At 39.0% G+C, this 19,291-nt stretch overlaps 1 protein-coding gene across 2 annotated transcripts in view; it reads right to left on the bottom strand.

The window, feature by feature from the left end:
• Positions 1-2,006, bottom strand: part of PKIB (cAMP-dependent protein kinase inhibitor beta) — a 119,374-nt gene extending 117,368 nt beyond the window's left edge. Inside the window, exon 1 of one of the 2 annotated variants that reach the window (XM_067010694.1) lies at positions 1,868-2,006. The gene's annotated coding sequence lies outside the window, so the exon portion shown is untranslated. The remainder of the gene's footprint in view (positions 1-1,867) is intronic. The other variant, XM_067010695.1, reaches the window with a different exon arrangement.
• Between the last annotated feature and the right edge of the window lie 17,285 nt (positions 2,007-19,291).

The raw sequence follows: 19,291 nt of genomic DNA, 5'->3' as shown, positions 1-19,291 counted from the left end.
ACTGCGCCACCAGGGAAGCCCAAAAAATCACATATTTTATGATTCCATTTATATAAAATGTCCAGAGAAGGCAAATCTATAGATACTGAAAGAAGATTAGTGGTTGCCTGAAGCTGAGCAGAGATTAATTATAAATGGGGATGAGGGATCTTATTGGGGTGATGAAAATGTTCTGAAACTGAATTATGGTGATGGTTTTACAACTTGGCAAAATTTCTTTAAAAATCATTGCAAGGGGTAAATTTCTAAAAATTTAAACTTCTAGTTTAAAATTCACTAAAGAGGAGAGAAAATTCTTTAACAAAGAATGAAATTTGACACAGTTTTAAATATCCTGCATAAGGTATTCCATTAGTCTTTGATATTTGGTTGAAGAAAGTTGTGGTAAAGATAAAACTAAAAAGTCAATTACTAAAAACTTTTTGCAAACTTTTTTCCAATATATACTTTGCTTCAAAATTAAATCATTTGATCTTCCAAAACACTGTTTTAGAAAATGAACTCCCTTAACATAGTGTCAGCAGAGGGTTATTGACCAGCACGTGACATACTAACAGGAAAACAAGGTTTTCAAATTGCTGGTCTAACTAACCTTGATCCAGAACCTATACCATTACAGCACTTCCTGTGAGATTTATGGCCATCAGATCTCATTTTAACAATCCAAATTCTGAGCTTTCTGAATATTAAATCTCAGAAGGAATTTTTTTATGTGTAGCAATGTCAATAAGAAGAAAGGCATCTTGTGAAGAGATAAAGTGGACAGATGGATTTTGAATCTACATGTACACCAAGAGAAATGCAATACTCACAGTAGTTCTAATCCATACTTTTTCAGTATCCAAACCATTAATATGAGTGTTTTAGTATTTAGTTTTCCTAGTTGAATGTTTAAGTGGTCATTGGCAACGAATCTCCATTTTACAGTCCAGCACAGACTCTGACTAATAATTTCACCTGCCGTTTTTTTTTTGGTTTTTGTTTTCTTAGTGTTTCCCGTGTGCCCCACTTGTACCAAGCGCTCTTCCAAAGGAACCGTGTTCGGATGTGTTCCCTGGGATGAGCTCTACGAAGATGAAACTGGCCCGTTCATCTCAGCCTCACTCGTCAGGGGTTGCCAGTCAGGACAGCTGGTAAATCGGGGTCATCTCCCCCTGAAGGCGCTATCGGGAGCTTCCCCAACGAGTTGCTTCGGCATCAGCAGTCAGAACCCACACTCTCCATCTCCTGAGCCCCTGCGACCACACTGCACTCCCGTCCCTCCCTGGCTGCCGGCCGGTGTCCTAGGCTCAGTGAAAACCCAGTAGTTGCAGAGAACTCTTGATTTGACCCGATCTAATCATTCCCATGTTTTATCAAGTAATGGATGGAGACTGGTGAGATGAGGTGACTGGGCTAAAGCCACACAGTTCGACGCGGGCAGAGCCGGCGAGAACACTGGTCTCTGCTGACCCGGCGGCCGCGAGCGGCTGCCTGGGGCTGGGAACGCGCAGCCCAAGGGAAACGACGTGGCATTGCCCGTGCGAGAGGCGAAGGCTCGGCAACTTATGAGAGGAGATCACCAATGTCCAGCTTCAGGGCAGAGTGGGCAAAAAGAGGTGACCAGACCTCCCTGGTTACGCCTGTTGGCCTGAGCGTCCCCTTCCACTCTCCAAGTACCTCTGCACGTTAAATGATGTGGTCGCTCTGGCCAAAGAGGCGTCCACTTTGAATTCCCCCCACGCTCGTGCGGACTGACCAGAAAATAGGAAAGTTACTATAACCACATCTTCGCTCTCTCAGTCTCCCCTGACTGCCCAAGTCCTTTCCCTCCATCTTCGCTCCAGAGACCCCCACCACTCCCGACTCCCCTTCACCACGTACGTACCAGCCGCGCGCAGAGCTGCTCGCCGAGCCTGGGCCGGGTGCCGGTGCCCGGGCTCGCCCGGTCTCTACGTGGCCGCGAATTGCGACGCGGGCTCTAGCTCGCTGCCGCCTCTACCGTCCACGAAGGTGCAACCGCGTCTGAGCTGCTGGGCTGGGGCGCAGCCAGGAAGTGGCAGCGACTCCGGGGGCGGAGAGAGCGGCTGCCGGGACCCGCCCCCGAGGGTGGAGTGCCCCTCCTCCCTCCCCTCACCCGTGTCTTGCTCTCTGTGCAGCCACTGCCGCCAAGGGGCTCTCGGGGCCGACGCGACGGTGGTTCTTGTCTTTTGGCTCCCTGAGCAGCGTTCTTTTTCCTGAGTGCGCGTTAACAATTAATCATCAGAGATCATCACAGAACCCATGCCCTCCTCGCCTACCACTCTCAGTTCCGCTGGGGGAGGGTTAAGGTTCTACTAAGAATTTACCTGATGGAACTGAGGGAATTTCGCGTCCCTCCCTGCTCCCAGAGGCTTCCTCTGTAGACCCTCTGACCTATTTGTGCGCGCTCGCGAGCGTTCGTGCTCCAAGTGTCCTAAGGTTGCACTTTACTCGTGGCTCCTTGGAGAAGGTAAGAATGTGCATGGTTTTCCTATCTGCACCCGGAATGTGGGTATTCGTGTTTTTTTTAACGCATCATTTTAACAGACTGAGAAGCCATGTGCGACGTAGACAACTTTTGGACAGAGAAAAGCAGAAATCAACGTCTATCTAGTTTCACTTCAAGGTTCTCACTAAGAAAAATGAAGTCCTTACTATTAAGGTTTCATTGTGTCTTTTAGAAAGCATAATAGAAAGATGATGATACTGCTCTTAAAATTAAGGCGCTCTTCTCTGCTTCCTGAGAAGGTGGTTTCTCCTCACTGAAGTCCTGAGATCCCCTCTGGTTTCCTGAAAGACATTATTAGTGTCCAAAATCTGCCTAACACCAATATGTTCACAGATACTGTGCTCTGGCTTCTTACCCAAGCCTATGACACCTGCCATTTCCCTACTGACTACTTCCAATATTTTCATAGGCTATGTGATATAGAAAAATGTTTTATTTAACGTATCTGCCAGTGGTGCTACCCTTAGGCTCTTTAAATTATTTAGTGTTCCTGACTCCACAATGTGGTAATAACACCTCTGTTTTCAGATAAATAAAGTGGCTCGGCAAGGTTAAATAATTTGAATAAAGTGAAATCGCTAGGAAGACTTTAAGTCAGTTTCTGAGTTCAAGTCTTCCTGCCTTTAAGGTTGACATTCTTTAAATTATACCTTGTTAGTAAAACTTATGATTTTTCTAAATGCCAATACTGGTACACTTTGTTTTATAAATACATGGTTATTTGTATGGTCGTACAAATAGTAATTAAAGAGATTGAGAGTTATTTATATCTTTAGCATAATTTCAAGTGTATAATAAAATATATTATTATTATTTAAGGCAAATTATTCTAAAGCCTATTTATTTCAGAGATCCTGTGATAGAGATGCTAAAATGTTTGGATTTATGAGTTACAGTGCAATGATTGGATTTTTATAATTCTGAAACTGTACTCCTTATACTCACAAAATTTGTCTTGTAAAACCTGTATTTGGGGGCAGGTTTGATAAAACTGTTAGCCCTCACTGATGCACTTTAAAGTTACGTATTTGAAATCATCTGAGCCACTTGAATGTACGCTCCATGAAAGCTGTATCTTTGGTAGCTAGAATAGTACCTGCACAAAATAGCTGCTTAATAAGTAGTTTTTAAATGAATAAATAGAACCTCATTTTCTTCAGTTAAGACAAAATAATGGCTTAAGAAAGCACTACTTTTAGTTTGCTTTTGTCTATTTATAGTAGATTGAAGATTTTTAATAGCTTCTTATTTCTACTACGAAAGTAAGGAAGATGAAGGAACCAGGCAAAGAGCCTGAAGGTTTGTAGTAGCTTCTGTTGGGAATGGTAGCAAAAACCTGACTATAAGTACCAAAAAAAAAAAAATCTTTTGAGTCAGGAATTGGTGATAGCAGTAGTTCCACACAACTGTGAATTTGTGTAAAATATCTGACTGTAAATGCAGAAAGTTTCACTAATCCCACTTGGGGATTTTGCCAAGTGATTTGATGGTGAGGCAAGGAGAAAGCTTGGATGCTATTTTTAAGCGAATGGTTGAAGGACAGAGCTGTGGGGTTCACTTAATACTACATAGGAAAATAAGTGAAGACATAAAAGGGGAGGGAAAAAGCAGGCAAAGAAGTACAAATCTCAATCAAATAAGAGAGATGGAAAAATAAGAAGTTGTAGTCAGGAGGGGTGATAGTTTTCTTGAAGGATTTAGTAGCAGAATAATGGCAGGGTTATGGAGGAGCTGTGGCTGGGGTTAGCTGTTCTCCTTAGAATGAAGATCAAGCAATTGGAGACGAATGTATTGGAGAGGCTATCCACATGGACATTGAAGCCACCAATGGTGATGCCGTGGGGTGGAGAAGGAATGAGTCAGACACCAAAGGCTTTCATGACTGTGGTGGAATGATCAGGAACTGAGTGAATGACTGTACAGAATTGGGACAGAAGGTACATATGCAAGGAACAAGAGCCTAAATGGATCAAGGGCTGGTGTAAGAGGGGGTGCAAGGTTCAAAAGCAATACTGGGGAGCTACAAGGATGCCAGCGCTGGCTCTCATGGTCCTAGGGTGTGAGATAATGAGCAGTCTACATTGGAGGGAGATCCAGAGGAAACTATTCTTAGAAGAAAGCTGATTTTTACCTAAAGCAAGACAATGGAGGAAACACTGTGTGAATAGGTTATGAAAGTGGAGGGATTTTTTTCAATATTGAACAAGGATTCCACAAGGTCAGAAAGGATGGATTTTAGGAGGTAGGGCCAGCTTCATGGCACTACAATCTGTGCAGTAGGACAGGGCTCTACTTCTAAGAAAGCCTTGCGCTTGTCTTAATGTTCTGCTGTCCCTGCCTTGAAATGCTTAATAATTTTTAAACAAGTGACCCCACGTGTGCATTTTGCATTGGTCCCCACAAATTATGTAGTCAGTCCTGTTTAGAAGAAGTGGAGAAATGGGAGTGTAGGTGAAGCAAGAAGTAGCACCAACCTTCTGAGGAATAAGTTATGGGAGAGATTAAATGCAGGAGGTTGTGTTTTGAGGAGAGACCAAGAATGGTGGGAGAAGGGGTGTGGCTGCAAGGTTCCAATAACATCTAGGTTCCCTCTCTTTAGGGCAGGTTAGCTGAGACCTGGGTGGGAGAGGCAGTCAGCAGTCCCCATCAACCTCTTCCAGGTCTGTGTAGTGTATTAGTTTGCTACGGTTTGCTGTAACAAATTACCACAGATTTTGTGATTTGAGCCAGCATAATTTTATTCTCTCACCGTTCTGGAAACCAGAAGTTCAGAATCAAGGTGTTGGCAGAGCAGTGCCCCCTCTGAAGGCCTTAGGGGAGTATCCTATTTAGCTTTTGGTGGCTATAGGTCATCTTTGGTATTCCTTGGTTTGTGACTGCATAACTCCAATCTTTGCCTTCATCTTCACAGATCCTCTGTGTTTCTTCCCTACTGTCTGTAATCTCCTCTCCTTACAAGGTCACTTTTTAGATCAGGGTCCACCCAGGTTAATCCAGGGTGATCTCATCTGGAGCTCCTTACCTTAATAACATCTTCAGAGACCCTTTTCCAAGTAAGGTTACATTCACAGGTACTGGGGTAAGGACTTGGACATACCTTTAGAATGCTGGTCTGAGACCAGCATTCAGTCCACTACAACGAGGTTGGCTGAGGCCACAGGAAGAGCCAGGCTGGATGACACTGGCAGCTGATAAGTTTTCAGGTCTGTTTGGCAAACCAAGATATTTATAATAACATGAAGCTTACCAGTGTTTCTAAAGCTTTCCAGCTGTGACCTTTAATACATACAAAATCTAGAAGATTAACACTGCCCAGAGAGACTTTATATCCCTAGAGGTAGCTATCTGTCCCTGGGGCACAAAATGAAACTGGGGAGTGAAATCGTGTACCTTGGATCGTTCCAAGTCTGGTTATAGGGAATTGAGGACATGAGATTCTCCACTCCTTCTCTTCAGCCAGTCTCCATTCCAGAGGACACATGTGCTTCCCTGATACAAAAGGATAGCTTAAGGGACGACCACATTTCATCCCTCTCCATAAATATGAGCTTTAGAAGGACCGGAGGAGTGACCTTGTGCCTCTGTGGCAGAGACCAGCTAGCTTCCCAAGCCACGCCTTGTAGAGGACAATCTTAACCCTCGGGATGGGGGTGGGGAGAGGAAGAAATGCTGAGACTGTGTTACTGTGCTAACTGTTCTGTTAACTTTATTCTCCTCCTCCAGCTGGCAGGTACCCTGAGAGTTAGTTGAGTATCCAGAGCCAAATGGAGCTCTCCTTAAAAGCCTCACACTCACTGGGCCTTGCTCCCCTTCTGCTCGTGACAGAACAGGAACCATAAATTCCATCCATTATTTTCTAAGTGTTGACAGTGAGAAGATCCTAGATTGTGGCAGTGGGGCAGCAGCACAGCTGCATTGACGTTTGGAGCCCCAAAGAGCAACATCCCTCTTTGGGTGGCCTCTAAGGAGTTGCCCAGAGATCAAGCTTGGGTAATATACTAGCAGATGGCAGAAGGGAGTGGAGCCTGAGCTGCCCGCTGTTGACCTTGCTCCTGTTGGGTGACAGAAATGATGCCACAGACCCACACCCACCAAGGGAGAGGTTGGGCATGGAAAAGAATGGGGCACAATTGGCTTTCAGGAGATCAGAGGCTGTAGCGTGAGAGGCAGGGGAAGAGGAAGAAACTGCTTTCCTTTTAGTATTTAAAGTAGAAATTTCCGGGCTTCCCTGGTGGCGCAGTGGTTGAGAGTCCGCCTGCCGATGCAGGGGACACGGGTTCGTGCCCCGGTCTGGGAAGGTCCCACATGCTGTGGAGTGGCTGGGCCCGTGAGCCATGGCCGCTGAGCCTGCGCGTCCGGAGCCTGTGCTCCGCAATGGGAGAGGCCACAACAGTGAGAGGCCCGTGTACCAAAAAAAAAAAAGAAAAAAAAAGTAAAGTAGAAATTTCCTAAGAAAGTATTCCAAATTATCATTGTACTCACACATCTCTCCTGTTCCTGGTCAATGGTGGGACATCGCTTTGCAGAGTATCAGAGTATATGAAAAGTACACTGAGAATCTTGGGTTCTAATCCCAAGTGGCAATGCCACTGATGGTGTGAAATTTCAGTAAAGGCAGTTTTCTCTGAAGGGAAGGTATAGGACTAAAGGATTGCCCCGCTCTAAAATTCTCTTAAGTCTCTGAATTTGCTTCCTTTTTAAATTCAAACTCCTCAGCCCAACATTTAGAACACTTTACCCACCCATCTCTATCTCATTTCAGTTCTTATCATTTTCCAGTACAAATCCTGTTTTCTAGATAAGCTAATCCATTTGCCACGCCTTGTGACTTTCTCATTCCAGCATTCTTAACTGGTACAGGACGATGTGGGTTTTTTTGTTTTTTGTTTTTTGGCGGTCCGCGGGCCTCTCACCGCTGTGGCCTCTCCCGTTGCGGAGCACAGGCTCCGGACGTGCAGGCTCAGCAGCCATGGCTCACGGGCCCAGCCGCTCCGCGGCACGTGGGATCTTTCCGGACCGGGGCACGAACCCGTGCCCCCTGCATCGGCAGGCGGACTCACAACCACTGCGCCACCAGGGAAGCCCAGGATGATGTGTTTTTTACTATCTTCCACTCTTAAACAGTCACTTAATTTCTTCAAACTCCTGTTCACAAATAATCTACTTATAGAGATCTACTGATGAATTTATTTCCACCCCTGATCAATTCATTCAAACATGTGCCAAGTTACTATCTAAATTTTACAGCCTTTCTTCCATGTGTTTGAGGAGTACAGCAATTTTAAATTAAAATAAAATATTATTCTCTTTAGTTTTTGCCACATCCTTAAAACCTTTTCATGTGTATTAATTCCTCCTAATTATACTCTGTGTTTCTTAGCATGAAGCTCTTATATTCCATAATAGTACTTTCTAATTTCTTCCAATAAATGAGACAAGTCTGAATGCTTTAAGATTAGTTTTAAAAATTGCTAGCTATTGAGCAAAGGTACAGCCTCGACAGGTGGTTGGTCCAGGGTAAGCATTCAGTAACTATTTTTGCATGAATATATAAGTAAATTCTCACCTTTCTGCTCATAGTTATATAATTACACACAAAAACACCAACCATTCTCCCTCCTTTGTTCAATATAATGAATTTAACACTTGGCAAAAGAATAAAAAGTTAAAGAAGTCTAAAAGTTAACAAAGATACCTTTGTGATTCACCAGTATGTGGTAATTTATTTGCCCCAATAAGCTTTATTTTTAACAACATATATAAGAAATAGTTGAAAATATTTTAATATATTTTTATATGAATTGCTTCCATGCACAGATTCATAAAATCAGAGTTGCATGATTTAAGATTAGATGATCATAAAAATTAAATCATAACTTCTAACATAGGGGATCTTGGTGTCTCTAAAATTGTCTCTTAGTATATTAAAAAATATACATTTTATCAGAACTCCAGTAAAATTTTCATAATATCTTTTATATTATTCATAGTAGATATTTATTATGGTCCTGAATTATTCAGTAACTATGTATAAGTATAATGAATGCTAAGCTGTCTTATAAGTTGGGTCTTTTTTGATTTGGGGAAAACTCTAATTTAACATCACTGAAAGAATTTAGGGTGGGTGGAATCTTCTAAAAAAGGAAGCTTCTGAGATGTTCCTGGGGTATTTGGATTTGAAGACTAGCCTCTTAAAAATTTCCTTGAGAACTGAGAATTTAAACTTAACCCGATTGGGACACTCTTTTTGGTAATTTTCCTTATACTGTACAGGAGTTAGAAAAGCTATAAAAATTAACACTAGCCCATAAATCTAAGGCAGATCACAGCAAAAAAAATGTATTCCTTAATTTAAAGTATTTTAAAAGTTGAAATATAATCTTTAGCATTAACATTTCACTGGGTATCTTGGATTAGATGCATCCCTAGCCATGATTCTCCTTATTAGATGCAATGCCAGACAAAATTTTAAAATAAATAAAGCCTATCCCCTTTCTGCATCTTTTTCTTCTTTTCCAACCATTTGAGGTTTTCCTGTGAGGAGTGAGTAGATTTTCTAAACACACTGACCCTCTCCTTAACTCCTGGAAAGAAGGAGTGACTGCAATCAGTCATGTTAAAGATTTACCAGACAAGACCCATGCTTCCCTGATTTCAATCTATTTAATGAAGATTCCTTTCCTTAAGTAAAAAGGAAGACTTTGATATAGAATTCTGGGTTGACAGATTTTTTCCCCCCATAGTTTAAAGGAGTTGCTGTGTTTCATCCTATGTATAAAATATGTCTTTTATTCTCTGTTTTTAAGAGTTTCTCTTTACCAGTGATTTTTTAAAATTTATTTTATTATTGGCTGCATTGGGTCTTCGTTGCTCTTTGCAGGCTTTCTCTAGTTGCGACGAATGTGGGCTGCTCTTCGTTGTGGTGTGCCGGCTTCTCATTGCAGTGGCTTCTCTTGTTGCAGAGCACGAACTCTAGGCGCGTGGGCTTCAGTAGTTGTGGTGCACGGGCCTAGTTGCTCCGCAGCATGTGGGATCTGCCCGGACCAGGGCTGGAACCCGTGTCCCCTGCATTGGCAGGCAAATTCTTAATCACCGCGCCACCAGGGAAGCCCCTTACCAGTGATTTTAAGTAATTTTATTATGATGTTTTTGGTATGGTTTCTCTCATGTTTTGTGCACTTCAGGTCCATTGCATTTCTTGGGTTAGAAACATTTCATTTATTTCTCCAAATAATTTTTCTGCTCACCCCTTCTTGAGGATTCCAATTAACTCATATGCTTAAGCTGCTTGAAGTTGTCCCACATATCACTAATGTTCATTTGTTTTTGGTCTTTATGTCTCTGTTTGTTTGTTTTAATAGTTCTGTTGCTATGCCTTCAAGCTCACTGATTTGTTTTGCTCTGTAGTGTTTAATTTGTTAATTCTATACAGTGTTTGTTTCATCTCAAGATATTAGATTTTTCATCTCTGTAAGTATGATCTCAGTCTTTTTCATGTCTTCCACATTAATATGCTCAATTCTTCCTCTACTTTCATAAGCATATGGGATATAACTACAATGAGTTTTATAATGGCATCACATACTAATTCCATTGTTTCTATTGATCGCGTTTTCTCTTCACTATATTTTCCTGCTTCTGTACCTGCCTGGTAATTTTAAATTGGATGTCAGACATTATGATTTTGCCTTATTGGATGGGTGATGGATATTTTTGTATTCCTATTAGTATTCTTGAACTTTGTTCTTGGCCATAGTTAAGTTACTTGGAAAGAGTTTATCCTTTTGAGGCTTTCCATTAAGTTTTATGAGTTAGGATTAAAGAGAAGCCATTAGTCTAGGGCTTACTGTGCTCTACTGCTGAAGTAATAACTTCTGGGGTCTACTGAATGTCTCTTGAATTATGACTAAAATCCCATGCTTAGGAACATGAACTACTCTCAGCTCTGTGTGACCTTTGGTGACTGGTCATTCTAATCCTGCAGGTGGTTCTTGTTTCCTTACATGAGTAAACTGATTTGTACTCAACTGAAGACATGAGGGGATCTTCTGGAGTTTCAGGAGTTTTCTCTGTGAAGATGTCTATGCACAGGGACTCTGCCCTGCAACTCCTAGGTGCTCTGGCTCCCCAGATGGTCAGTTCTGTTTCTTCAACTCTAAGAGATAACGAGACTCAGCATGAGTTCCCCCTCCCTGCACTGTCACCTGGAATCTCTCTTCAGACACTGAGCTAAGGGAATCACAGTGCCTACCTTATTTGTTTCCTCTTTCTCAGGGATCACTATTCTCTGGTGTCTGATGTTCAATATCTGAAAAACCCTGTTCCATGTATCTTGTCTGCTTTTATAGTTGTTTCAGGAAGGAGAGTAAATCTGTTCCTTATCACTCCATCTTGACTAGATGCAGAAGTCCATTTAGTAATTTGTTTTTGCTGTTTCATTTTAGTTGTTTTGTTTTTCATATAAATCCTTTTCCCCTAAACAGTTAGTAATAATTCACTGCACACAATGCACTTTTATAAATGTTTTGGATTGAATGAAATAAATCTTCAAGAAAAAGGGCAAATTCTGTTCACCAACATTTTGCTCAGAGGAAAACTTATCTGGAGAATTTAGTGGAGGACACAATTCTGAGATAACCAGTTCTATTCTCAACTCTGTTCCTAACAACTTCTGTTCCATAGTTTTATGCCTAAATTTTCATATAAAACAGTAATGGGTGTTGGCCTTCCTCTCTAAAATTAAGAAAGGTTTTTTATGTTAGGTCAAACAAGAATAGTCTTAACTAGGATTATATTGAAATTCTATCTATATTGCTTTTGAAGTACTTTTACAATTGTGAATGTAATCTGTTTATAAATTATTCATTACCAGAAAAGGAGCTGATTCCGAGTCATGCTCCAGAAATCACCTGATAAAATCACTGTTAATAGCAACATGAGGCTACCTCTCAAGGAGGGGAACAAATAAAAATTATTTCTCACTTCAAAAGTGATATTATTCTCAGCTTTTACATTAACTTAATGACTTAATGGGTCCTTATTAATAAATGTTCCCATTTTTCCACAAACATTTCTATGATATTTATAAACAGCTTATACAAATCTCTGCTGTATTTCAAAAGAAAATTAAAAGCATATAAACTTGCTGCATCCAACTGTTTTCCCACCCTTCCCCTGGTTCATATCATGCCATCTGGGGCATCCAAAATAAGGAAAATTAAATAACACAGATACATGAAAGAATTCTGTATATATCCCAAAATCCATGTGCACAGATCTGTAAGCACAGTTGGCTTGATTTGTTAGAAGATTTAGTTTCATTCCGGTAAACAAATCCTCTCAGTAAAGGGATGATTTATGGCTGAAAATATTAGCCTGGCCCTGCACACCTTTGCCATCAATACTTTTAGTCTGTGAAAGTTCATGAGAGAAAGTGACCTCCAAACATTCTTAGATTTCAAATCCAAACATTCTTAGGTTTCAGAAAAAAAATATTAACTTTACCTGACCCTAAATATCAGAGTTATATTCATCATTGTTATGCTAGATTCCCGACCAGTAGAATTTGTACCAATAGGGAACTTGTTAGAAAGGTAAGATCTCAGACCCCACCCTGACCTACTAAGTCACAATGTGCATCTAACAAGAGCCTCAAGTGATTCCTATACATGTTAAAGTTTAAGAAGCACTGCTATACATCACCTTGCATCTTTAAACTCAATCATTAAGCTTGAGGTTTTATTCTAGATAAACTGTACTTCTCTTACTCTAAGAGACGTTGTACCTCTTGTCATTGTACAACAATCCTAGTGCTGAATGAATTGAATTTGATTTCTGTGATGACAAATGCAACTTACAGGCAAAGTTTCCAGTGGGTGGATGAGGTGCTGTGGAAAACCATTCAAGAAAGCAAGGTTCTTTCTTTCCTGAGAATGTGTCCCAGATCTCTTGATTCTGAAATATCAGACACTGTATATGACTACACAATATTAAAATTGCAACTCCTTCATGATTCTTTCAATGATAAGAATTTTCCAGTATTTACTCAAGCCCCTAACTTAAAATAAAACCAATTTTAATTTTTCTGATGGAAAGGTTGTATATAGTTGTTCAAAACCTCAAAACCTTTCTTAATACTAGAAATTTAGATCAGGAAAGGATGCTAGAGGTTAGTTAGTTCTCCTGTTTTAGACCACAACCTCTTGCATTTAAAGGGTAGTACTGATAATTTGCAATTAAAAAATTATGTTATTTATCCTCTATTTAACTGATATCCTATCAGCTTCCAAAAATAATTTATTATTATAGAAGACCCTCTATAAAATAAAATTAAGCTAGATCTGTATAACAATGTATAAAGGCAATGAAATAAATATATCAACCACTTTGCATATGTTTGCTGAGATTAAACATTAAATTTGGTTCTTCACCTCTTGGAAATTAAAGCAAAAATGGTAAACAAAACAGACTGTAAAGCAAGTTATCTTTTGCAACCCCATGTATAGAATCCCAGTTGGGGATATTAATAACAACACAGTTCATTTCACTTTTTAAAACCTTCTGTATAGATAATCACTTTTCTGAACCAAACTTTTATCTGAAGGGTTATATTTCTGCAGTTAAATGGAAGATGCTTAAATTTAGTTCAGTGTCATTCTAACTGTTGGATAAAGTCTAATGTACAAGAAGAATCCAAATCTCATTGGCTAAATCCTGAATAAATGAAACTGGTAGGAACAAAGGTTTAATTTTTTACAAAATAAAAATTGAAAACTTTGACTTCTTAATGTTTGATAAAGTTATATCTACCTGGCCAAAAATCTTCTGGTTAGGTATCCATGAAACAACTGGTATTATGAAAATACAGTGCTTTTTGCTCAGTACAAATATTCTGTCCTTTCCCAGATGAAGACACTTTGAGAACCAATAGTTTTCATGTACACTTACTTGTATTGGCTTATCTTACGTCAATGTTGGTATTAAGACCAGAAACAGAATACCAAGTTCCTGACTTGGATTCCAACTACTATCTTGACAGTTCATTTTCAATGCATTCTAATCTATAGACAGTTATTTTACAAAGAAGGGTGAATAGACTTTTTTTTGTTTCTAGTAAAGGAAGCAGTAGAAATCAGTCTATTAATGCAAAAAAGTAATAATGAAAAGTAATAATTTCCAGTAGCCCTTTAGTTATTCAGAGGAAAAGCATATAGTCATAAAAAGTTTTCCTAATTAGGCAACAACTGTGTATATGCATTGGAGGTGGGGGGAGAGGATATGTGTCTGTGTTGAGAAATAGGAATTAGATGAAAGGCCTTCCTAACTGTAGAATTATTTAACAAGGAGAAACTGCAGTGTGTGATGTTTCCCACTTGAAGATAACTTTAAGAGGTGGATAAACTGTAACCTGCCCATATGGATGAGATCCATGTTTTTTTTAAGTAAAGCTCATGATAGATACACCTATGAAGGGAAGGGGCAGTTCTAAAGGAACCACACAGCTGTGGAGTAGTTTACCACTGGCAGATCCTCTTCACGATTTTACCTACTTCAATCTATTTTCTCCCCCAATCCTTGTCCATAGACATCAGTTATCATCTGTGAGCAGAAGACAGCCCTGATGACGGACCAATAAGCATTCATCATCGTCCCACTATCACCGTTATCTCCAGTCTCTCTCTGGCTGCGTTCTGACTCTTCCTTTCTCCTTGGCCCAGCTAAACTAAGAAAAATGTCTGATGGTTCTGCTCTTACCTAAAACCCGAAAAGCTCACCTTGGGGATTAAACCAGCATATTTTTTTTTTTTTTTTTTTTTTTTGCGGTATGCGGGCCTCTCACTGTTGTGGCCTCTCCCGTTGCGGAGCACAGGCTCCGGACGCGCAGGCCTAGCGGCCATGGCTCACGGGCTTAGTTGCTCCGCGGCATGTGGGATCTTCCCGGACCAGGGCACGAACCCGTGTCTCCTGCATCGGCAGGCGGATTCTCAACCACTGCGCCACCAGGGAAGCCCCTAAACCATCATATCTTTTGTGTCTGTATTAATCAAATTAACTAAAGAGCAAAATGATCTACACTTTGTTTTGTAGAACACTGTTAGAAGGCTATCATTTTACTGTCTGTCTACGTTTATACACTTCCACTGGAGGGGAAAAAGTAACTCTTCCCTAGCTTGCTGAGCCCTGCCTGAGCCCCCAAACAATCTCTGAGTTATGCATTGTTATTGCCTTTAACAAAAGAGTAAACTGAGGCACAGATAAGTTAAATAAAACTTACCCAAGATCTTACAATCTTTAAGCAGTGGAATCACGTTTCAAACCTTAGGTATGACTAAGCACTAAGCCTGTGATCTTAACCTCCACGCTACATAACTTCCCACAAATGAAACTCACAAAGTATTGCTGTGAATCATATCTGGTGTAAAATAGCTATTCATGAAGCTCTTCCTAAATAAGGCTTCATTTAAAGACATCATATTTGCTAGCAGTAGGCTCAGAGCTCAGAAAGATAAACATTTTAATTGGATACCACTCATCTTTACCAATAATTTAGCATTTTTGTATACTTCACTGTTTCTTCCTAACTATATGGTTAAATATCCCCCCTTTTTTCCTTGTCCTGATTTTTACTCGTTTCTTCTGATTTTCATTGATGTCAAAACATACATAATGATTAAGGGCAGAAACAACAAATGATAAAATATTTCAGAATAGCCAAAGCTTGAAAATTCTGATCTTTTTCGGAGAATATGATACAGTGAATATTTGAGGATTACTTATCCAGAGTTGAAAAAATTGGTTTCTTATTATTAACAAATAACTCTTTGTTGACAAAAGCATACTCAATTTAGCCATCTTCTTTCATTACTGCCCCCTTACTCTTTGTAATTTTGTTTCCTATAATAATTAAATATCAATATCTTATTTGTGTTATCTCTTTTATAGAACTTGAGCCAGCTTGGAATGACAAACACCTCTTGCACATCTGCATATTCTTTCCTAGCCCCTAGTGTAAAAGAATGTCAGAATAGAGGCATATTAAGTTTTCATTGGGTAACATACTTTTTAAAAAACTTTTTTTTTTACTTACACAAATAACTCATGAATATATCCTATTTTTTACAAATTTTAAGCATGGAGATGAAATCAAGCCACCTTCAACTTTTAGTCCCACCTTCTCAATAGATAACTGTGTCTATCAAAAATGTAGCATATTGGGCTTCCCTGGTGGCGCAGTGGTTGAGAGTCCGCCTGCTGATGCAGGGGACACGGGTTCGTGCCCCGGTCCGGGAAGATCCCATGTGCCGCGGAGCGGCTGGGCCCGTGAGCCATGGCTGCTGAGCCTGCGCGTCCGGAGCCTGTGCTCCACAATGGGAGAGGCCACAACAGTTGAGAGGCCCGCGTACCACAAAAAAAAAAAAAAAAAAAAAAAAAAAAAAAAAAAAAAAAAAAAAAAAAAAGTAGCATATTTATTTCCCACCCTTTGTGGATATTTTTAAATATTTATTTATTTATTTAGTCTACACCAGGTCTTAGTTGTGGCACACAGGATCTGTTTAGTTGCGGCATGCACACTCTTAGTTGCGGCATGCATGTGGGATCTAGTTCCCCCACCAGGGGTCGAACCCAGGCCCCCTGCATTGGGAACGTGGAGTCTTACCCACTGGGCCACCAGGGAAGTCCCCCACCCTTTGTTAATGCTTTTGCAGAGATGTCAAGTGGATCCAGAATTACTACATATATATTGTTTTTCACGTCTCTGTGTTTTACATACCGTAGATAGTCTGCAACTTTCATTTTTTGTTGCACAATGTCTTAGAATTCTGTTGCTGTTACAGAACATAGGTATGGCTCATTCTTTTTAATTGTTGCATAGTATTTCATAAAATAAAAATATCAAGACTCATTTAACCACTCACCATACAGAAAAACATTTGAGTTCTTTTCAGGATTTTATTATTATAAAGGTAGCTGAAATAAACATTTATTTTTATGTATCTTATATACATGTGTTATTTTAGGGTAGATACTGAGAAGTAGAATTTCTGGGTTATGGTATATGTCTTACTCTAAGAGATATTTCCATAGTAGGAAGTTATATTGGGGTCAATAGGTTCAGGCACAAAAGTAAGAACTTCCTCAATCCTGGAGTCAAGAGTCATAAAAAGTCTATCAATTTAGCAGCAGTTGTATTGAATATTTTTACAATGGAAAATATATTGTATGAAAATCAAAGGAAATGGATACTAACTCCTCTCGGCGGCTGATTAGAAGTTATGCAACCTCTCCAGACTTGCATTTCCTCAACTATAGTATTAGGATGGGATAGGACTAGAGGATTTATTGCTCAGAAATGTTCAGATCTACATGGCATATTTCTGTTCTTCATTTATTCATTCATTCAGTAAACATAAACAAGGCATATATAAGAATCTACAATGTTTCCATAAGGACTTAACAAGAAATAATACCAGGAAACAAAGCAACGTAAAACAGATAGGTATCATTTAAATAAATGTATCTAGGCCACAAAATGTGTGCTTTCAAACAAAAAAAAAAAAAGGGGAAGGGGTACAAAAGATAAACACTTATCATTTATTTAGTTTGCTTTATTTATCCAGATTTTCCCCTAAATACAAGTCCTCTCATCTGCTACAACTTCAACTGTATGTTGTCCATACACACACTGAATAAAGAAGGGGTCAAGAAGGAGAAAGTATGGGGGAAGGCCTTCCTGAAGAAGAGACTCATGAATTTAATACTTGCTAAACACAAAAAAGAAAACTATAACCATTTTTATCCAGTTCTTAAATATTCCTCTCATTTAGCACTGAGCCTGTACATCTCTTCATTTATTTAAGCTTTCTTTGAAGTTGTAGTAGCTTCAAAGGCAAAAGGACTATGTGAGGACACAAAAAAGATGAATCAAAACACAGACAATGTAATTTATAACATTGAATTATCAGTCCACTGAGAGGACAGCCAGAAATAAATTGTATAAAATATGTTATATTAAAATGAGGAAAACATATGACGGTATCAAGACAGCATTTAATAATTACCTAACAAATAATGAGAAACCTAACCAAGACAGAATCATAAATAAGTTCCTGTCTGTCAATGCCATCCTTGGCTCAATAGATCAATTTACTTTCAATTTAGACAGCTGAAACTTACCCATCCAAAAAGTGGAAAATTGAATCCCTCTCTGAATAGGTGATTTGAAAGCATGATTTCACTAAGCCTTTGTCAGTTACATCGATTTGGTTAAGTTTAATTCATTTCAGAGGACATTTATCATGCCCTAAGCATTCTAGTAATTGCTAGGGACATAAACATAACAAAACATGACCCCTACCAAAAAGAGTTTACCCTCCATTGGAAATATTTCAAAGTTCTCAAATCAAAACCAAATTAGTTTGAGTGTGTCATCTTTAATCAAAGAAAAGAACAAAGAGGGAGAGAGAAACAGTTTACATATATATTTTGCAAGGACTTAGCATGATTGGTTACAGAACACACCACCACCAACAACAACCTGTGCGGATACCAAAATCCGGGGATGCTCTAGTCCCTTTTATAAAACAGCATTCCTGCCGAAATCGGCTTCCACAGTTCCAACCAACCACGTTGAGTTAATCTGCAGATGCGGAACCTGCAGATAAGGGAGGCAACTGTACTTCCATAATTTAATTTTACTTCTATAGACTTAACATTCTTTAGCTGTGAGAGAGGAAGAGAATTAAATAATCTATGGCCCCTTTAAGCTTTAACCCAACAACTGAGTCAGCTATTAGGCTTCCAGTTGTTTGTGTAGAAAAGTAGCAGATAAAGGCAGCCCAGATAGGTCAGTTCAGTGAAAACCACGTCAAGTTAAAAGGTGTTCAATTATTCACTAGACCATCTGCTGCTCTTTGTATATCTTACCTCACTGTATTGGATAAATACTCTCCCACTGATCATAATACTTTTCAAGTAAGGTATTTAATGGATTTAATATTTTAGAACAATGGTAAATTCATCAGATAACTCATACTTAATCTCAACCTTCCATTTTTAAATCCTTTCTTAATAAACTGAGGCCACTTTTCTGACAATGAATAAATAATATGGTAAATGTAATTTAATATTTTTTTGGTTCTGTTTATTTTTAAAATTTACATAAATCTCAGTGGTGTATAAAAGTTAATAATATCTAAGACAGGAGATATTTTTACTTAGTATTTTTGCATCTTTCTTCTAAATGTGGAATGTAGCAAAAAAAAAATCCACTAGATCTTTGATCAGTGTATCACAGGCCTATAGCTTGCTACTGGGCTATTTATTTATTGAGTTCATTTATGCAAAAATAAAACACCTGGTTAGAATTCTATTCATGGTTCAATTAATCTAAGATTAGTTATAATTTCCAAATGATATAACTTTTGTACTGACATATTTAACCTCTTGTTTGTAGATGTAAATTTTAATTTAACTTATGCATTTTATCTCCCATGAGATGAGAAGAAATGATACTTATTTAAAGAAATATGTAGCAATAAGGTGGAGATACTACCTTAAAATCTTGTACATGTAAACATTCTTCCATTCTTTCCATTCTTAATATATTTTCTTTCTGATTGGCTTCTAAACATTTTAATTAGAACTTCTTTTATACTTATTGTCAACCTATACTTTAAATAGCCATTTGCCTCACTAACAATCATTAATGATGTATAATCTCTTAGAGATAAGATTAGGTCCATTCAGCCTTAGTTCTCTCTTTACACTTAGTATGTTAAGTGG

The sequence above is a fragment of the Kogia breviceps genome, chromosome 13 (assembly GCF_026419965.1).
Source record: "Kogia breviceps isolate mKogBre1 chromosome 13, mKogBre1 haplotype 1, whole genome shotgun sequence".
NCBI lineage: Eukaryota > Metazoa > Chordata > Mammalia > Artiodactyla > Physeteridae > Kogia > Kogia breviceps.
This window is presented reverse-complemented; position numbering and strand designations above follow the sequence as displayed.